Source organism: Somniosus microcephalus, chromosome 24 (genome assembly GCF_052327205.1).
Source record: "Somniosus microcephalus isolate GS21.2 chromosome 24, FLI_Smic_1.0, whole genome shotgun sequence".
In the NCBI taxonomy this organism is placed as follows: Eukaryota; Metazoa; Chordata; class Chondrichthyes; order Squaliformes; family Somniosidae; genus Somniosus; species Somniosus microcephalus.
In genome coordinates, this window is record NC_141010.1 from 19848488 (window position 1) to 19869731 (window position 21244).

At 44.9% G+C, this 21244-nt stretch overlaps 1 pseudogene; it reads right to left on the reverse strand.

Moving 5' to 3' along the window:
- Positions 1-21244, reverse strand: part of LOC147101109 (uncharacterized) — a 174190-nt pseudogene that overhangs the window by 66383 nt on the left and 86563 nt on the right.

Genomic DNA, 21244 nt, shown 5'->3' on the forward strand with positions numbered 1-21244 from the left:
CTGCAGGCTGTCACTTTTGACAGTTCGCAGCCATTCGGCTTTCTGTGCCGGTTAGATGACGGACTCCCGGGACCTAAACGAAGGAAGGCTGTAAATGTAAGTACAGGTAATTTAAACTTCTTTAATCACTTCAGACACACCAAACACACTTACCTTTGCACTCATGCACACATCACTCACCTGAACACCGACATTTCGACCCCTCCAAGCCCTTCAACCCGACGGCCCGACTCCTCTAACTTGTCGTGGTTTGGAGCCGTCGGGAATCCCACACTTCAACCTTAAAAATAGGGATTAGGCTTAAAAACTGCCTGTTAACTACCTGTTAACAGGCACTTAATTGGCACTAATTCCTTCCTGCCTCGGATAGATGGGTCCCAGTGCGGGGCGGGTACCCACCTCCTTTGAAACTGGCATGGAGGCGGGTTGGGGGTGGGATGGTGTCGGGACCCCCGATTTCGGGATTTTAACCCCCCGCATGCCTCCAATCCCGACTCCACAGTACAATGAAAATCCTGCCCTGAGGATTGTCAGATGGACTGAAATAGTCTTTTCTGGTCCTGTAGATTTCTATGTCACTCTAATCTTTGGTTACTTGTTATATTACTTACAGGAAAGATATTTAAGGGGTTTTATGATTTGTGTATTTCAACAATAACAACAACAACTTGTACTTATATCATGCCTTTAATGTATTAAAATGCTCACGGGAGTGTTATCAAATAAAATTTGACACCGAGCCACATAAGGAGATATTAGGGCAGATGACCAAAAGCTTGGTCAAAGAGGTAGGTTTATGGAGCATGTGAAAGGAGGAAAGAGAGGTAGAGAGCCGGTTTAGGGAGGGAATTCCAGAGATTAGAGCCTAGGCAGTTGAAGGCACGGCCACCAATGGTGGAGCAATTAAATTCAGTGATGCTCAAGAGGGCAGAATTGGAGGAGCGCAGAGATCTCAGAGGGTTGTAGGGCTGAAGGAGATTACAGAGATAGGGAGGGGCGAGGCCATGGAGGGATTTGAAAACCAGGATGAGAGGCTTAGCCGGGAGCCAATATAGGTCAGCGAGCACAGGGGTGATGGGTGAACGGGACTTGGTGCGAGTTAGGACACGGGCAGCCGAGTTTTGGATGACCTCAAGTTTACGGAGGGTAGAATGTGGGAGGCCAGCCTGGAGTGCGTTGGAATAGTCAAGTCAAAGGCTTGGATGAGGGTTTCAGCAACAGGTGAGCTGAGGCAAGGGCGGAGACGGGCGATGTTATGGAGGTGGAAATAGACGGTTTTAGTGATGGAGCGGATATGCGGTCGGAAGCTCATCTCGGGGTCAAATAGTTTGCAACAGTCTGGTCCAGCCTCAGACAGTTGCCAGGGAGAGGGATGGAGTCAGTGGTTAGGGAACGGAGTTTGTGGCGGGGACCGAAGACAATGGCTTCGGTCTTCCCAATATTTATTTGGGAGGAAATTTCTGCTCATCCAGTACTGGATGTCGGACAAGCAGTGTGACAATCTAGAGACAGTGGAGGGGTTGAGAGAAGTGATTGTGAGGCAGAGCTGGGTGTTGTCAGTGTACTTATGGAAACTGACGCTGTGTTTTCGGATGATGTCGCCGAGGGGCAGCATGTAGATGAGAAATAGGAAGGGGCCAAGGATAGATCCTTGGGGGACACCAGAGGTACGGTGCAGGAGCGGGAAGAGAAGCCATTGCAGGTGACTCTCTGGCTACGACTTATTTCTGGATTTCACTACAGACAAGCAGCCAAATACACTCTTGTTAAATATTTTTCACCCTTTTTCCTCAACCAGCTAAAGAACCAACAAAGCTAGCTATAGCAGATATCCATGTTATAAATGCAAGTTTCTTCATTCATTTGTTAGTATCTTGCCATTACATAAACCTTTGGATGACTCTCAGTTTAACAATGACTAGAATGCGCCTGCATATCAATTGTCTTACGAATAGGTACAAATCACCTTTGACCTCAACACATACTTTTAATGGTGTGTACTGCATGTATGCATGACAATCCGATATTTGCAATTACACTACGATATATTTCTTCCAGAATATGCCAGCGCTATGTTGAATCTCAGAGTTGAAGTGAGCCTGAATTGATGTGAAGTTGCCTCACTGTTGTTCAGATTCACTTTGGATGGGCGGCGCCGGTTACAAAACTTTAAATCCAGAATTTGTAGCATCCTTGCCTGGGCAGTAAATGAAGGTAATTAGCACTACATAACTGTCGAATGCACCCAGTGCCTTCAATTTGGGATATGGTGGCCACTGGTATTAAGGAAAAAATATTAAGTGGAGGATCTACATAATGTTTATATGTGGAGGTGGGGAGGTTCACAGGGTTGGATTTTGCCAATGGGGAGCTTTTGGAGGCGGGACTCCCACTTGTCAAGTTTTAGTTCCGCCTCCATCGACTTCTGGCCAACCCACGCTATTTTCTCTTGATTGACCTTGTTAAGCCTGCCCAGCGGGCTTAGCAGGCCAATTAAGGGAAAGCCAGTTAGAGGTGACGTCAGCGAGTGACTTTTCATCTGTCAAGAGCTTTTGACAGATGAAATGTCAGCGTTTGACGGCTCTGTGAAGCTGTCAAACACTGACAATCTGTCCTCTAACTTGAGTCCTTCCACTCAGGCTCAGTTAGAGATCTCTCCAGACCAGAAAGCAGAAGGCTGCAGCTTTTGACAGTTCAGCGGCCATTCTGCTTTCTGTGCCGGTGAGATGAGGGACTCCCGAGAACTGAAGGGATGAAGCCTGCAGGAAGAAGTAAAAGTAAGTAAAACTTATTAAAACACTTTGCACACACCTCACACACTCACCTCTCCACACTTACACCCATCACTCACCTGAACACCAGACATCTCGACCCCCGCAGACCGACGGCCCGCCTTGCTGACCCTGGCGAGGTTCGGAGCCATCGGGAAACCCGAACTTTAGGGCACAAAATAGGGATCATCCAAAAAACTGCCTGTTAATTGGCACTAATCCCCTTCCCACCTCGAGGAGGCGGCTCCCAGCGCGGGTCGGGTACCTGCCTCCTGGGAAGATGGCATGGAGGCGGGTTGGGAATGGGATGGGTACCCGCCCCCAGATTCTGCCATTTTCCCAGCAGTCCCGCCTCCTTACCCACCTCCCCAGGGCTGGGAAAATCGCCCCCACAGTCATTGCACACGGTAACTTCAGTGTTTTTCATGGAGGAGGAGTTATAGAATAAGAACTTTTGGGAACAGGAGAAAACAATTAGATCCAAACAAGTCAATCGTTTGGTTTATAGATCAACCCTCCAACCCACTTGGCTTCTCGTCACGTCTCTCTATCCATTCTCTCTCCAGAAAGGCATGCACTGGCCGTGGAAATTCAGGGGGATGTGGAGCAGGCAGGTCTATAGCTTGGGACTATAATATGGGCATTTCAGCTGTAGTGCTGCTGATCTAGTGTCCTGGTGAATCTGGTACACTGAATAATGCATTGGGCCATGCTGGGATTTGGATTAGCAGATTGAAATGACCTTTGATTTGTATTCCCTCTGTGAGGACTTTTTCAATACAATAATTCCACTTATTTAACTTTATTGCAGTACATTTTATTCACAAAAAGCTTGTGCTTTACTACAAAATTCTCCCTCCACATACTTTAGTTTTTAAATTGAAATTTGCCTCTAATAAGATTGACAGCAGTCATGTGGAACATTGGTCAAATGGTGCAGTTTAACAATCAAAATTACTCTCGCGAAAAAATATCATGCACTAATGTTATAATACAGTTTTAAAAGCCTGAATTACTACTGCTTTAGTATCATGAACACTATAGTCTGTACAGAGAGCCATCTGGTGGCTGTATATAGTGAATCAACTATAAATGGTATTCATATAATTTGTCCTTTATATCTCTCTTCATTTAGAAGTTCTGAGTTACAAACTTCACACCTTTTCTCCTGTGTGTCAGTGGAGTTCTCTAATTCAAATCCTGTTTCCATTTGCAGGATCTCAGCATTGTCCACTGTTGTTAGGCACCATTGAAGCTCAAGGTTTGAGATGATTTTCTCTACGCAGACAATGATGGTGATTTGCCCAGGAACTAGGGAAGCCTTATCGGATAATCCCAAGTGTTGTCCATCCAGGAGCACAGAGCATCAGACATTTTTATTCCTGGGCACTGAAACCCTTCCCAAGGGGCTGAGATAGTTACAGGAAACTCCTTATTATCCGGCACTGACGGGACCGGCGTGGTGCCGGTTTATCAAAAAGTCCGGATTACAGAGAGGTATAGTTAAAAGGTATGAGAGCTCCGTACACAGCAACAAATCCAGGCTTCCCTGTTGCTTAGCAACAGGTGCAGGAACTCCGGCCACAGTCCAAGCATCCCTGTTGCTTAGCAACAAGTGCAGGAACCCCAGTTACACAGCCACAGATCCAGGAACTGCCACTAATATGAAGTAAAACTTACCTGAACCTACTCCTGAATTTTGCCGGTTAACAGAGATTTCTGGTTATTTAGGTGCCGGTAAATCGAGAGTTTCCTGTAGTATGATTGTGTGCTTAGGATACACTGATCTCTTTCAGATGCAATGTACCTTTATTCTAATGTTGATCTCACAGGATATTTTTGGGGCAGAGGAGGATCATGCCTGTTCCTGTCAACAGGCACCATAGAATTTGCATTCACGCACGCATTATATGAGGGGCTTGCTTCCTTCAGCCAACTGAAAAGTTACATAGAGAGAGACTCCCTGTTGACAGCTTTAGTTTGGAAGAGAGCTTGACTTCAGAGTGAAGTTGAGGTCTACCACGCAGGTTTTGCTCCACTGAAATGGGAATGTCCACTGCTGTCAGGTATCCCACATCTGCTGCAGCAGCCAGTCTAAGATCTCTTACCGATAGCAAAATACTGCGGATGCTGGAAATCCGAAATAACAACAGAAAATGCTGGAAAAACTCAGCAGGCCAGGCAGCATCGGTGGAGAGAGAAATAGAGGCAACATTTCGGGTTGAAACCCTTCTATAGAACTGAGAGAAAAGGCAGGAAATGAAACAAAAGGCAGTTTGAGGGCTGGGAAATGGGGGAGGGGATGAAAGAAGAGACATTACGAGATATTCAAGGTGAGACGAGATAGTAATAGGACAGGTAAAGAAACAAACAATGGCTCTAAATGAAGTGTGAAATGTGCTGGCAGAGTGAAAGACAGCTGTTTCATTTCACACTTCATTTAGAGCCATTGTTTGTTTCTTTACCTGTCCTATTACTATCTCGTCTCACCTTGAATATCTCTTAATGTCTTCTTTCATCCCCTCCCCCATTTCCCAACCCCCAAACTGCCTTTTGTTTCATTTCCTGCCTTTTCTCTCAGTTCTGTAGAAGGGTTTCGACCCGAAACGTTGACTCTATTTCTCTCTCCACGGATGTTGCCTGGCCTGCTGAGTTTTTCCAGCATTTTCTGTTGTTATTTTAAGATCTCTTACCTGTACTTAGCAGACTGGCCAGTGGCTGTCAATGGTATCTGACAGGCTGTCCCCAAGCTCTCAACTTGATATGAGAGCAGGTCCAGAACCCACACATGTACCTGACAGCCTGCCTCAAAGCTCACAACTGTATGTTTCAATCTGCTCACGAGCGCTCACCTATATCAATCAGCCTGCACCAGGATTTTAGCGAGGAGTTAACAGCCCGCTCCACAGCTCTCACTCATCTATATCTGACAGTCTACCTGATGTTAGAAATATATTGCACTTTTCTTGCTGGGCCTAGGCAGAGATTTGTGTCATGTGGACATGAAAATTACAGTACAACATTGCCAGGACATATTGATTGCAAGTAAGATTTCTATCAAGTAGTTGTATTAGGATGACTGCTCCCAGTGATTTTTTTGGTATTTTTAGCTGACTTCCTGTAGCGTCAGCCTATTTCCTACTATCGGCTCTTCATAATGAATAGAAAATTCACCACAGTGCAAAAAGCAGTGAGTGGCACTCTATGTGTGCGTTTAATGATCTGGACGAGGGAATTGGATGTAATATCTCCAAATTTGCAGACGACACAAAGCTGGGTGGGAGGGTAAGCTGTGAGGAGGATATCGTGAAACTCCAGTACGATTTGGACAGGTTGGGTGACTGGGCAGAAACATGGCAAATGCACTATAATGTGGATAAATGTGAGGTTATCCACTTTGGTGGCAAAAACAGGAAGGCTGATTATTATTTGAATGGCAATAGATTGGGAGAAGGGGAAGTGCAAAGAGACCTGGGTGTTATTGTGCACCAGTCGCTGAAGGTAAGCATGCAGGTACAGCAGGCGGTTAAGAAGGCAAATGGTATGTTGGCCTTCGTAGCAAGAGGGTTCGAGTACAAGAACAAGGATGTCTTGTTGCAGTTGTACAGGGCCTTGGTGAGACTGCACCTTGAGTATTGTGTGCAGTTTTGGTCACCTTATCTGAGGAAGGACGTTCTTGCCATGGAAGGAGTGCAGCGAAGATTCACCAGGCTGATACCTGGGATGGCAGGAATGACGTACGAGGAGAGATTGTGTCGATTGGGCTTATACTCACTGGAGTTTAGAAGATTGAGAGGGGATCTCATCGAAACCTATAAAATTCTGTCAGGTCTGGACAGACTAGATGCAGAAAGGATGTTTCTGATGGCCGGGGAGTCCAGAACCAGGGGTCATAGTCTAAGGATAGCGGGTAAGCCATTTAGGACTGAAATGAGGAGGAATTTCTTCACCCAGAGAGTGGTGAACCTGTGGAATTCTCTACCACAGAGGGCGATGGAGGCCAGTTCATTAAATATATTCAAGAAAGAGTTGGATATATTTCTTGAGGCTAAAGGGATCAAGGGATATGGGGAGAAGGCAGGGACAGGGTACTGAATTTGGATGATCAGCCATGATCGCATTGAATGGCGGAGCAGGCTCGAGGGGCCGAATGGCCTACTCCTGCTCCTATCTTCTATGTTTCTCTGAAGTTCATATTTTTAAAGTGCTCTGAAGTTGCACACTTGTCTCGTTCTTTGATGGTCTACTAGCTTTCATAATCCACCTATATGTCAGATTTTGGCTGTTGGTTCAGTAGCAGAGAAGCAGAGATGTGAATGAATGTGTGTCCTACATATGAGTGAATGAGTGTGTGCATGTACGTATCATAGATCCATAGAATTTTGCAGCACGGAAAGAGGCCATTCGGCCCATCGTGCCTGTGCCAGCTCTGTGAAAGAGCTCTCCAATTAGTTCCACTCCCCTGCTCTTTCCCCATAGCCCTGCACATTTTTTCCTTTTCAACTAAATATCCAATTCCCTTTTGAAAGTTACTATTGAATCTGCTTCCACCACCCTTTCAGACAATGAATTCCAATTCATAGCAACTCGCGTAACAAAAAAATTCTCCTCATCTTCCCTCTGTTTTTTTTTGCCAATTATCTTAAATCTGTGTCTTTTGGTTACCAGCTCTCCTGTCAGTGGAAACAGTTCCTCCTTATTTATTCTATTTAAATCCTTCATAATTTTGATCATTTCTATTAAATTTCCCTTTAACCTTCTGTGCTCTAAGGAGAACAATCTCAGCTTCTCTAGTCTCTCCACATAACTGAAGTCCCTCATCCCTGGTACCATTCTAGTAAATATCCTCCGCACCCTCTCCACAGCCTTGACATCCTTCCTAAAGTGTGGTGCCCAGAATTGGACACAATACTTTAGCTGAGGCCTAACCAGTGAATTATAAAGGTTCAGCAAAACCTACTTGCTTTTGTACTCTATGCCTCAATTTATAAAGCCAAGGATCCCATATGCTTTTTTTATCAGTCTTCTCAACTTGGTATCAATGTATCAATGGTATCAAATGTATTCAACTTGCTTCTATTTGTTAGTCCTTGTTGCTTGGAGATGCAGTTTTGACATTTTCACATAATGGAATTGTTTGGAAACCCAGAGACACATAAATGTCACATTACTTCGGTTGCATTATCAACAGTCACAATACAAAATAACTGATAGAATCAGGCTTTTCCTGGTCCAATCAACACTGTCTATATTTGTTCACAGTTTTGCTAAGGTTACCAAGCACTTCTCAGGTCCAACCTTGCTGCTGTGCAATATTGTGCAGCGCATAGCACACCACAACCATTCTGGATACCCCAGCTGGTGCGTACTGAAGGGCACCTCCAGATCTGTCTAGGCACCTGAAGCACGTCTTCAGCATGCTGATGGCTTGTTAGATCACACATCTGGTGGTCATATGGCATTCACTGTAGCGCTGTTGGGCTTCATTAGTAGGGTTTCTGACAGGTGTCATCAGCCAAGTTTGAAGTGGATATCCCTTGTCTCCTCGCAGCCTGCTTGCAGGTCTGAAGACGTCAGGGAGCTTGAACTGCTGCAGAACGAAAGCATCATGGCAGCTCCCCGGGAATCTTGTGCACACCTGCATAAATATATTTTTTTGTTTGCGCACCAGCTGCACAATAATGGAGTGGAAGCCCTTGCAGATGATGAATAATCCTGGTTGATCTGGGGGTGCCCGGAGTGCCACGTGTATGCAGTCGATGATGCCCTGTACCTGTGTGAAGTCAGACAGAGCTGCATAGTCGAGCGCCCGCTCATTCTGACTGGCATCGCAGACAAAGTTCATATAATTGCCAGCCCTGGCACACAAGCGACCAGTCACCTGTCTCATGCATTTGTGGGCGGGCAGACGACTGGGAGATTTTGGATTTGTCTCCAGCAGAGTGCTGGAAGGATCCGGAGGCTAAAAATGTTGAGGGCGGTGGTGACTTTGACAGCCACCGGTAATGGGTGGCCACCAGGTCCAGCTGGCAGCAGGTCTTCTTCTAGGAGGCTGCAGATGTCTGCCACCACCTGTGCCTCCTGAAACACTGCTGTTCGGATGTGTCAAGGAAACTCAGCCTCTGCCTGTACACACTGTGTCATGAGTAGTGCCTACTGCACCCCTCTGCTGCTGCCCTCTCCGCCGCTGCCCTCTCCGCCACTCCCCTCTCCGCCGCTGCCCTCTCCGCCGCTGCCCTCTCCGCTGCTGCCCTCTCCGCCGCTGCCCTCTCCGCCGCTGCCCTCTCCGCCGCTGCCCTCTCTGCCGCTGCCCTCTCCGCCGCTGCCCTCTCTGCCGCTGCCCTCTCCGCCGCTGCCCTCTCCGCTGCTGCCCTCTCCGCCGCTCCCCTTTCCGCCGCTCCCCTCTCCGCTGCTGCCCTCTCCGCCACTCCCCTCTCCGCTGCTGCTGCCCTCTCCGCTGCTGCCCTCTCCGCCGCTCCCCTTTCCGCCGCTCCCCTCTCCGCCGCTGCCCTCTCCGCCGCTCCCCTCTCCGCTGCTGCTGCCCTCTCCGCCGCTGCCCTCTCCGCCGCTGCCCTCTCCGCCACTGCCCTCTCCGCCGCTGCCCTCTCTGCTGCTGCCCTCTCCGCTGCACCCCTCTCCGCCGCTCCCCTCTCCTCCGCTCTCCTCTCCGCTGCTCCCCTCTCCGCTGCTGCCCTCTCCACCACTGCCTTCTCTGCTGTCCAACTACAGGTCTCTCAAGAGCAGGCTGCTGCTGCTGCTGCTGCTGGTCATTGTGTTCCTCGTCAAGGTCCAATCTAAGGCAGCCAAAGTGCCACCCATCCTGCTGTGATTCATAAAAGCTCCAAAGTGTAAAAAGTAGACTAAAAGTACTGTGAACAAACACTTTCACTTCAGCAGGTAAGAAAGCAGCTGTGATTACTGAATATTTATTGAAGTATTTTCAGGAGTAAACTTAATGCTTAACATTGTAGAGCACCAATCAACAAAACAAATAGAATGCTGAACTGTATAGCCAAAACAGTAGAGTACAAATTGGAGGACAGCCCAAACTTGACAATACTAATGTTCTCCTGGCTGTCCTTCCGTCATTTTTAGCTCATCCAAAATGTTTTCTGTTTCCCATTCTTCTTCACGTCCAGCTCACCCATAACCTGTCTTTGCTGACTGACATTGACTCTTGTTTCCCCAATGCCTCATATTTAAAATTCTCTTTGTTGTGTTTAAATCCCTTCATGATCTTATCGCTCTTCATCTCCATAACCTCTTCCATCTCTACAACTCCTCCAGTACTCTTGGTTCCTCTGACTCTGGCCTTTTGTGCATCCTCCACCCCTTCGCCCCACCATTGGCAGCCGTGCCTTCCGCCGCCTAACCCCATGCTCTGGAACTTCTTCTGTAAACCTCTCCACATCTCCACCTCCCTCCCCCCCTTTAAGACCCTCCTTAAAACCCACAACTTTGACCAAGCTTATGGTCATCTCTCCTAATATCTCCTTCTTTGCTTTGGCATTCATTTGTTTGATAATGCATCGGTGAGGTGCCTTGGGATGCTTTCCTACTTTAAGGGTGTTATATAAATGCAAGTTGTAGCTGTTCGGTGTTGTGATGCTGTTACCTGTTGCAGGTTTGCCTGAGACACTCTCTCGGGTATAGTGGTGCTACTCACTCCCGTAAGTGGTTCGAGCCTCTTGCACTCAGGAGTCTGCTTGTCCTATCCAATATCTCATTATAATATAGTGTAACCCAGGGTGTAACAATAGGACCCTTCGTGATCTGAGCTGGGTGTTGTGTCCTTCACATGAGAGCTTCTCCAATCCTTCTCAAGGTGGACTGGAACACTTAATGAGGCGAGGCCAGATAGAAGTCGTTAAGCTGTTTTATATTAAAGACAGCAAGTGAATCTACAGAATGACAGATTTAATCAAATTTTACCTTGATTCCAAAAACCAAAGAACCTTTCTCGTGAACAGGAAAAATAATAAAAATATACAACTTATATGGGCTTCCTTAACTTTTCCTGGTCACCTTTCTGAACGGCAATGGGTTAAAATGCTTCAATGTGCTATATTTATTGCACTGGTTAATGGTCAAATTCCTGTGCGTGCTAAATATAGATCTCAGAGGAATTTCAACCTCACATGGTTTGGTCAGCATGTGATATAGAATATATAAACAGTATCCATTATAAAGTCATATATTCAGTCTTTATATTTGTATTTCCATTAGAAAGGTCATGTTAACATAGAAACATCAAAAATAGGAGCAGGAGTAGGCCATTCGGCCCTTCAAGCCTGCTCTGCCATTCAATATGATCATGGCTGATCCTCTCTCTCAATACCATATTCCTGCTCTCTCTCCATACCCCTTGATGCCTTTTGTGTCTAGAAATCTATCTCCTTCTTAAATATATTTAGTGACTTGGCCTCCACAGCCTTCTGTGGTAGAGAGTTCCACAGGTTCATCACCCTCTGAGTGTAGAAATTTCTCCTCATCTCAGTCCTAAATATCCTACCCGGTATCGTGAGACTGTGACCCCTTGTTCTTGACCTCCCAGCCAGGGGAAACATCCTCCCTGCATCCAGTCTGTCTAGCCCTGTCAGAATTTTATACGTTTCAATGAGATCCCCTCTCATTCTTCTAAACTCTAGTGAATACAGGCCTAGTCGACCCAATCTCTCCTCATACGACAGTCCTGCCATCCCAGGAATCAGTCTGGTGAACCTTCGCTGCACTCCCTCTATGGCAAGTATATCCTTTCTTAGGTAAGGAGACCAAAACTGCACACTATACTCCAGGTGTGGTCTTACCAAGGCCCTGTATAACTGTAGTAAGACATCCTTGCTCCTGTACTCAAATCCTCTTGCAATGAAGGCCAACATACTATTTGCCTTCCTAACTGCACATGTATAACAGAAACTGTCTATGTAAATTTACGGTGTAATTGCAACCTCCAGCGAGTTGTAATGCTGCACCCTCTCCTCTGGGGGAGGCTGTAATCACAATTTGACAAGTTTTGCAATAGAAGTTTTCATTCTAAATGTGGAAATAAGAATTTATAATGTAGAAAGTTGACAGGAAGTGCATGCAGACTTTAAAAAAAAATAGTACAGATTGTAGATTGATAGGGACATGAGTGCCATAGGGAATATGGTCTTGCTTGCTTGCATTATGACTTCAACAGGCATGTCTAGTTTCACTATATGATGCAGATGAGTGTCAGGGCAACACTGCAGTGCATGGGATTTATCACAGCAGCAGTGTGCTGAAAAATATGTATTTTGGCCAGCTATTTGTTAGTGCAGCTGAACCAGAGACAGCAATGTGATATATGCTTAATGGTTTGATCCATGTGAGTACAGTAGCTAGATACATTTTTTTAATGGCTTTATTAATTACTTAAAATATGAGCTCTGATTAATGTTGGATTTACTTACCAACAATTCGCATCTTTCTATTCTTCAATTCATAGAATTTTTGCAATTTTTCTGATCAAGTTTTCAACAATCCCTAAATGACTTTACATATTATCTGCATGGAAATCAAATAGCACCCATAAAGAAACTGACTTTAAAGTAAGAATGTCAGAAGATCTGCTACTAATGAGAGGAGAAAAGAGATTGGAGCTTGTCCATAATGAGCCTCCTCAGCAGCACTTCAGAGGAAGAGCACCTGACCCACTGTGGCACTCAAAGGAATTTTGCCTCTAACTTTAGTCTCTCCTATCCATGTTTGTAACGCTAATCCCATATTTACACGGAGATTGAACGGATGGTGGAAAATGGAAATTATGATGGGACTTTAGATCATAGAAGTATAAGCCAAATAATAACAAGTATAAAACATAACTTGGTCGTGACATTCTGTTGCTATGGTTACATTTGTTATGCAGTTTCGTTACAGTTGTGGCATCATCAAAATGATATCATAACAGAAATCATGGATAAATATTGAGTCCATTTAGTATTGTAACAAAAGGGTTCATGATTTCCTTTCCTGACTGTATTCTTTAGTTGTGCACAATGCTTGAAATGTACCTCCTCGAGGATTGCTGTGTATCCAATTTAGGCTTGTGCCATGCTTGATGGGCTTTCCAAGTAATGTATGCTAAAGTGAGGAGCGCACTTACCTTTGCCTTGCTCTTGAGAGCAGGACCTTTTGTCTTTGTTGGGAACCAAGTACAGGCAACTGGGCAACTGCATCAACTTGGGCATTGACCAGCTAACATTTAGCTTGCACCTGTGCTTGCGCCTTGCACCACAACTACTCAGATATCAATGATAAGAACAATTTTAATATTTAAGTGGGTTATTTTATATGTTTTATGATCTAAACATGTGGGAATTTTCACTGAATTCCCACTATACTTCAAAACAACCTGCTGGAATATATCAGGACTGGTAATGTGATATACCTTGTGGAAGGATAAATATCTGCACACGTAAAGCTGAAGGGATAATTACTAGTCCTAGCCCCTTTAGGGCTACCCCAGATCAGGTGTATTCCTCAGATGTTCACTTTCAAATAAAGTTTGAGGTAGCCGAATGCTGAAGATGCTTAATTGTGCCTAAAGGTCCAGACTATCTCTCCCTAAAGGAAAGGAACAACCTGAAAATGTTACCATCCTCCAGATAGCACTTTTAATAAGTTTAGCTAGACTGTAACGTTCCGGATATTATGAGGGTCCGGAAAACTCCCCCCGAATTCTGCAACTCCTCACCAAAGAGTGTACAGAGATTGAGTTTGCGAGTTTGATACAGAAGTCTTATGTGAGACAATTCTAAAAATATATAGATTTATTAAAGAACCGACATGTAATTTACAGTTGGTGAGTCAATCGCAACATTAACAGTTCCAAAAAGAGAAAGCTTACAATTCTATTATCAGAGAACCTTACTCTCAAATCTTAAATTTGCTACAGTTTTACAGTTCTTAGTTTTCTACAGGATATCCACCAAAATCAAATACCTTTGATCCCGAGGTACAAAGAGTTGGAGACTTACAGAGCCGCTTCTGAAGCCGAGAATTGCTTTGCCCCTTTAAAGCGAGTCTACTATCCCATTTGAGAGTTCAATATTTATACCCTTTTCCAGTGGTATTTCCTTTAAGGTTTTCTGCTGATGTAAGCTAATTATCTCTAGTCATTTTTCTGCTGACCCCTGCAATTCTTACCTCAGCTGGTAGCATTACAGAATTATGTCTCTTCTCTAGGTGTTCTAAGTTTACCATTAAAAATGGTGTAACGGCAGGTGTGTTTTACTTGATCTAATTTTTATGAAGGCAGATGTTTCTTACTTTTATGTGCTTCTTTACGAAGTGTAAATTAGAACACCTTGTACAGGGTGAACCATTGTTTGATTCCGAAAGGTTCAGCCTACCGGAGCCTTTAACCTTCTGTTTCAATAAGGTTATTGATTCAGTGTCAACAACTATCTTATCTCTATAGCCAGAATGCTTTCACAGCTTTTTCATCGTTAGGTTTCTAGATTTCCAGACCCAGTTTGTCATGTTTTAATAAAGCTAGAATTCTTTCATAGAATGGTGTATTTTTCTGAACAGGTTATATGGCTTATTCCTTCACAAAGCAAATTAGATAATTGATGGGTGACTGGATATTAAATGGGTTACAGTCAGTCTCCAAAGTGCAGTTGCTTATCATATTATTCATGATGCATTGCATCATTTTTTTCCCATTTTCTTTTTCTCCTCCTCTTCCATCCTGAAGCCAATGACTTGTATTGTGATACAGTTCCACAAACAGCTGCTGCATTTCACGATTTAACCCTAGCGGCTCTTCATGTGTAAGCTGGGGCATTGATTGCTGGTGAGCTATTTGACTGTTTGGCAAATCTCAGTTATGAGTGCATTTCTGACCTGACCTTCACACATGGCCACTTTCCAGCAGGCGTCCCTGGGTGGGATCCCTGACTGACTTCCCCACCCCACCCAACCTGAGAGTAGCTAACTTGGGGAAGACGTAGGAGGTGAATTACCATGAGCCTTCTCCTGCTTTGTGGGCGAGCCACAGAAACCTCAGGAATCCGGTGTAAGCGGCATTGATGTCTTTTATTCCTCCAGTGTTTCTCCAGCTCTCCCACTGAAGTTACAGCAGGCGATCAGGAGAACCCCAGTGAAAATTCAACCCCATATAATTCTACTTTTAACACTTGTAGGTTTTCAACTGAAAAACGAGCCTAGGAAGGACAGAACATGGGAACAGGAGGAGGCCATTCAGCACCCCGAGCCTGTTCCGCCATTCAATTAGATCATGGCTGATCTGTATCTTAATTCATCCCTGTTTGGCATAAAAATAAAACAAAAAAGGTGACTCAACTATGGCTAACAAGGGAAATTAGGGATAGCATGAGATCCAAGGAGAGGACATGTAAATTGGCCAGAAAAAGCAGCAAACCTGAGGATTGGGAGCAGTTTAGGATTCAGCAAAGGAGGACAAAGGGATTAATTAAGAGGAGGAAAATAGAGTATGAGAGTAAGCTTGCAGGGAACATAAAAAACTGACTGTAAAAGCTTCTATAGATATGTGAAGAGAAAAAGATTGGTGAAGTTAAGCGTAGGTCCCTTGCCATCAGAATCAGGGGAATTTATAATGGGGAACAAAGAAATGGCAGACCAATTAAATACATACTTTGGTTCTGTCTTCACAAAGGAGGACACAAATAACCTCTCAGAGATGTTGGGGAACATAGGGTCTAATGAGAGGGAGGAACTGAATGAAATCAGTATTTGTAGGGAAATGGTGTTAAGGAAATTGACGGGATTGAAGGCCGATAAATCCCCAGGGCCTGATAATCTACATCCTAGGGTACTTAAGGAAGTGGCCCTAGAAATAGTAGATGCATTGCTGGCCATCTTCCAAAATTCTATAGATTCTGGAACAGTTCCCATGGATTGGAGGGTAGCTAATGTTACCCCACTATTCAAAAAAGGTGGTAGAGAGAAAACGGGGAATTATAGACCAGTAAGCCTGACATCGGTAGTGGGGAAAATGCTAGAGTCCATTATAAAAGATGTAATAGCAGAGCACTTGGAAACCAGTGACAGGATCGGACAAAGTCAACATGGATTTACAAAAGATAAGTCATGCTTGACTAATCTACTGGAATTTTCTGAGGATGTAACTGGTAGAATAGATAAGGGAGAACCAGTGGATGTGGTGTATTTGGATTTCAGAAGGCATTCGATAAGGTCTCGCATAAGAGATTAGCGTGTAAAGTTAAAGCACATGGGACTGGGGGCAAGGTACTGACTTGGATAAAGAACTGCTGGCAGACAGGAAGCAAAGAGTTGTAATAAATGGCTCTTTTTCCGAGTGGCAGGCAGTGACTAGTGAGGTACCACAGGGATCGGTGCTAGGACCCCAGCTATTCACAATATATATTAATGATCTAGACGAGGGAACTAGATGTAACATCTCCAAGTTTGCAGACGACACAAAGCTGGGTGGGCGTATGTGCTGTGAGGAGGATGCCGAGAGACTCCAGTATGATTTGGACAGGTTGGGTGATTGGGCAGATGTATGGCAGATGCAGTATAATATGGATAAATGTGAGGTTATCCACTTTGGTGGCAAAAACAGGAAGGCAGATTATTATCTGAACGGCAATAGATTGGGAGAAGGGGAAGTGCAACGAGACCTGGGTGTCCTTGTGCACCAGTCGCTGTAGATAAGCATGCAGGTGCAGCAGGTGGTTAAGAAGGCAAATGGTATGTTGGCCTTCGTAGCGAGAGGATTCGAGTACAGGAACAAAGATGTCTTGCTGCAGTTGTACAGGGCCTTGGTGAGACCACACCTTGAGTATTGTGTGCAGTTTTGGTCACTTTATCTGAGGAAGGATGTTCTTGCCATGGAGGGAGTGCAGCGAAGAGTCACCAGACTGATACCTGGGATGGTAGGAATGACGTATGTGGAGAGATTGGGTCGATTGGGCTTACACTCGCTGGAGTTTAGAAGAATGAGAGGGGATCTCATTGAAACTTATAAAATTCTAACAGGACTAGACAGACTAGATGCAGGAAGGATGTTCCCGATGGCGGGGGAGTCCAGAACCAGGGGTCACAGTCTAAAGATAAGGGGTAAGCCATTTAGGACAGAGATGAGGAGGAATTTCTTCACTCAGAGAGTGGTGAACCTGTGGAATTCTCTACCACAGAAGGCAGTTGAGGCCAATTCATTAACTATATTCAAGAAGGAGTTATATATATTTCTTAAGGCTAAAGGGATCAAGGGATATGGGGAGAAAGCAGGGACAGGGTACTAAGTTTGGATGATCAGCCATGATCCCATTGAATGGCGGAGCAGGCTTGAGGGGCCGAATGGCCTACTCCTGCTCCTATCTTCTATGTTTCTATGTTTCCATGTTTCCATCTACCCACCTTGGTTCCATAACCCTTAATACCCTTGCCTAACAAAAATCTATCAATCGCAGTTTTTAAATTTTCAATTTCAAGCCTCTTCATGTGTGGAAAGCTAATTGAAGCTGCTTTGTGTCGTCAGCTGATACTGCAACATTATTGTTGCCTGTGGATATCTGCCTTTACTTCACTAATATACCTCCAAATAAGTGTTAAAAATGAAGGGTATTAGTGAGGGACAGTGCAATTCATGATTTCAGTTCTATTAATTATATTGGAAGTGAACAGTCCCTGATTATTATGTGAATTCTAGAAGCCATCGTATAGTTTGTAAAGAGATTGTTTATTCATGTGTATTTCCAGTTTTCACCCAAATATTACTTTAATATTGTTCACTCTAGTGGAATCATTTTTTTAAAATACTTCTCGACAGTGCTAGTGCAACCTAAGCTGGAGATACTGGGCCAGATTTAGCTGGAGTGGGGTATCTCGCAGCGTGCCCCATTAGTTAGACTTGTTCGTGCACGTTTAGGTTTTAACATTTTTTGCCCACAAAGTTGCTGGAAGTGCGAGCTGATAACAGCGCAGCAAGGGCAACAGGGACCTTGGTAAACAACGGGACAAACAGCGCAACTCCTTAACCAATGAGATTTAAGGATTGAGGAAATAAACAGAGGAAGGACTGAGCAGGAGGCTGAATTAGAGTGGGTGAATTCAATGTCAAATCAGGTACAGAAAGAGAAATAGAGAGAGAAAGAAACATTGGATTAAGAGAGTGACAAAAAAGAAACAGAAAGGCAAAGTCAGAAATTCAAAAAAAAAATTGACATTTTTAAAATCCACTAAAGCAATTCACAACCTGAACGAATGAAACTCTACACTTATAATTGTTCACTTTCAGGGCAAGCAAAGTTGATTGGCAGTCATTAACAATTATCACATCGTTAAAAGGGTACTTGTGCTGTTAATTACTAGACTTAACTTTCTCTGTGGCGAGTTTAACGGGCAAGTGCAGCAACTTCATAAAACTCACGGGAGGTTAAGCGCGAGATATTGTTTTTGTGTAGCTAATGGCGGAGCAGCGCAAATTGGCCAGTGACTTGTGGCAATTCGTAATTGACGGTGTATCTCTTCCACGCCACCAGTTGCTGGCTGATTTGAGCATTAATAATCGTTCATCGTGCATCGTTCAGACGCCGTTATTTTTTCAGCAAAATCTGGCCAACTCTATCTATAAAAGGCACAGAAATTAACTTGTGACAGTTTGCCAGAGTTCAGTTTACTACACACTTGGAAGCATGTGCATGTTTTACCAGCCTGCTCCACTAGATGGTAGGTAATGACAACAGAAAACAGCACAAAGCAGATCGAGCTCAGAAAGCTAGGGTATGCACAAGTCAGGTTTTTCATCCCCAGAGAGACACTGGAACATTGATGCAAATATTACAGCTCGAATGGCGAGTTGCTTAGTGTAATGACTTGAACAACAGTTCAGTTACACAATGCAGTGCATGGATGCTCAATATCTCACAAGGCAGCTTGGCGATGCATAGTGTTGTTCAGTAACATGAGCTATGGCAGTATCTCGTGCTGCAGCTCAGTGGCGCCCAGTCTAGCAGAAGCCCAGCAGCGTGATACAGCAGAGCAATGACTCGAGGAACAGCACCTCATCTTCCGATTAGGCACTTTACAGCCTTCCGGACTCAATATCGAGTTCAACAATTTCAGATCATAACCTCAGCCCCCATTACATTTTTACTTATATTTTTTATCCACACCTTTGTTTTGGCCCTCCCCCACCTTTTTTCTTTCCCACATGGCAGCTGTCTCCCATTCTGCCAGCGCATTTCACACCTAATCTAGGGCCGTCTTTTGCCTCCACTAGTCCTATCACCATCTCATCTCATTTTGAATACCTCTTAATGTCTCTTCACTTCTCTTTTGTTCTCTCCCAGCCTCCAAACTGGCCTTTTAATCTGTTTCATTTCCTGTGCTTTTTCAGTCTTGACAAAGGGTTTCGACCTGAAATGTTGACTCTATTTCTCTCTCCACGGATGTTGCCTGGCCTGCTGAGTTTTTCCAGCATTTTCTGTTGTTATAGCGTGATACACAATGCGGCACAGTGCAGACAGTACAGTCACTGACTGAAGTGCACACAGGAGCAGAGCAGTGACATATATGAGGTGAAATTGCTGTTGGGCAGTAGCGCAAAACGAGCGATGGCCAATCGGCAGCATGCATCGCACCCTGCCTGCTTTTTTTTCCGTTGAAGTAAAACAGCTGCCAATTCGCTATTGCCCATTTTGCATCACTGCCCAGGACCAATTTCACCCTCAGAAGCATATCTTGGGAACCATAATGCGCCCCAATGACACATGACGTAATAAAACTCACTACGCACTTGGTTTGAGTATAAAGCAAGGCTTTAATCAACTTGTTTTGGAACATGGGGGTCTAGTTGTCCTTCACTAGTTCCTGTTTACAAAATGTCCTGGCCAAGCTGGGCCCACGCCCGAGTATTTATACTCCTTGGACAGCGCCACCAGCTGGCCGCCCAGTGTAATTTCATGAGTCGTTTCTTCATGATGATGAGATTTATAACAACACACACAGCCTTTTCAACTGTATCTTACTTGATGTTCGACACACTGCAAGCAAGTGGTTCTTCAGTCCACTGTTAATCTGTTTTAACAGCTGGAATGGACAGAATAAAAGAAATCTTGCTCTTTAAAGTTCGCACTGAATTGCCTTTGAGGTGGAGTGACTGTTAATACGAACATAGGAAATCAATGGGCTGGAAAAGACCAGCTGGTCCATCAAGCCTTCCCATTACGTCAGCAAACAAATAGTCGGGGGCGGGGGAGGGAGGGGGTATGAGTATATGCGATAGGTAGAAAGGTGAAGCAACCGGATATCATGCCACATGGGGTATGGTACATAAGAGCAAAGCTAAGAGTAAGATTATATCTGTACAGTTTCCTGAAGTGTATCAGTGATGTGTGAGTTTCCATTGTGACCGGCATTGTGAATGAGTGAAGAGTCACAGGCGGCCACAAAGCTCCTGCTTATTTCAGACTTGCTTGTTTATTTCAACAATGTACTGACGCATGCATCATTTATATATGTCTGGCAAAATTACTGGCCCAGAAATTCTGTTCGCAGGCCTCCCGTGGGCGGAGGGCTGCGATCTGGAAAAATCTGCGCCTGGACCGGAGGGCTCCCGGGAGGCGCAGACTTCCGATGCTGGGACTCTCCAAACTGCAAGTGCACAGGGCTCACGTATCCCAGGGGTGCAAGTGGTTCGCAGTGTCCCTGGGATCACGTGGGCCATGGGGAGCCAATCAGAGAAGGGAATCTCCCTTCATACATTTGACAGGCAGACCTGTCAAATATATGAATAGAGATCACCCCCAAAACAGTAAAACTTTAAATAATTTTTTTTTAAAAATCACATTTTTAAAATGACTTTAAATTACACAAATTAAGGGGTCGATTTTCCTGGAGCCATCAGGCGGGGTTTCAGGTGTGGGGGGGGGGGGAAATCCCGAATTCGGGGGTCCCGACACCATCCCGCCCAAAACCCCGCTCCACGCAAGTTTCAGAGGCGGCGGGTACCTGCCCCTACTGGGACCCGCCGACCCCAGGCGGGAAGGGATTAGTGCCAATTAACTGCCTGTTAACAGGCAGTTTTTAGCCTAATCCCTATTTTGAGGGGTGTCGTATGGGATTCCCGACGGCTCCAAACCACGCCAGGTTAGAGCCGTCGGGTTGAAGGAGTTGGAGGGGCCGCAATGTCGGTGTTCAGGTGAGTGATGGGTGCATGAGTGCAAAGGTAAGTGTGTTTAGTGTGTCTAAAGTGTGTAAAGAACTTTTACTTACCTGTACTTACCTTAACAGCCTTTCTTCCTGTAGGCGTCGGGAGCCCATCACTCAGCCGGAACTTAAAGCTGAATGGCTGTGATCTGTGAAAAGTGACAGCCTTCAGCTTTGAGTGCTGCTGAGAGTTCTAACTGAGTCTGTGCAGAAGGACTCATGTTAGAACTCAGACTGTCAGTGTTTGGCAGCTTCAAACAGCTGTGAAACACTGATATTTCATCTGTCAA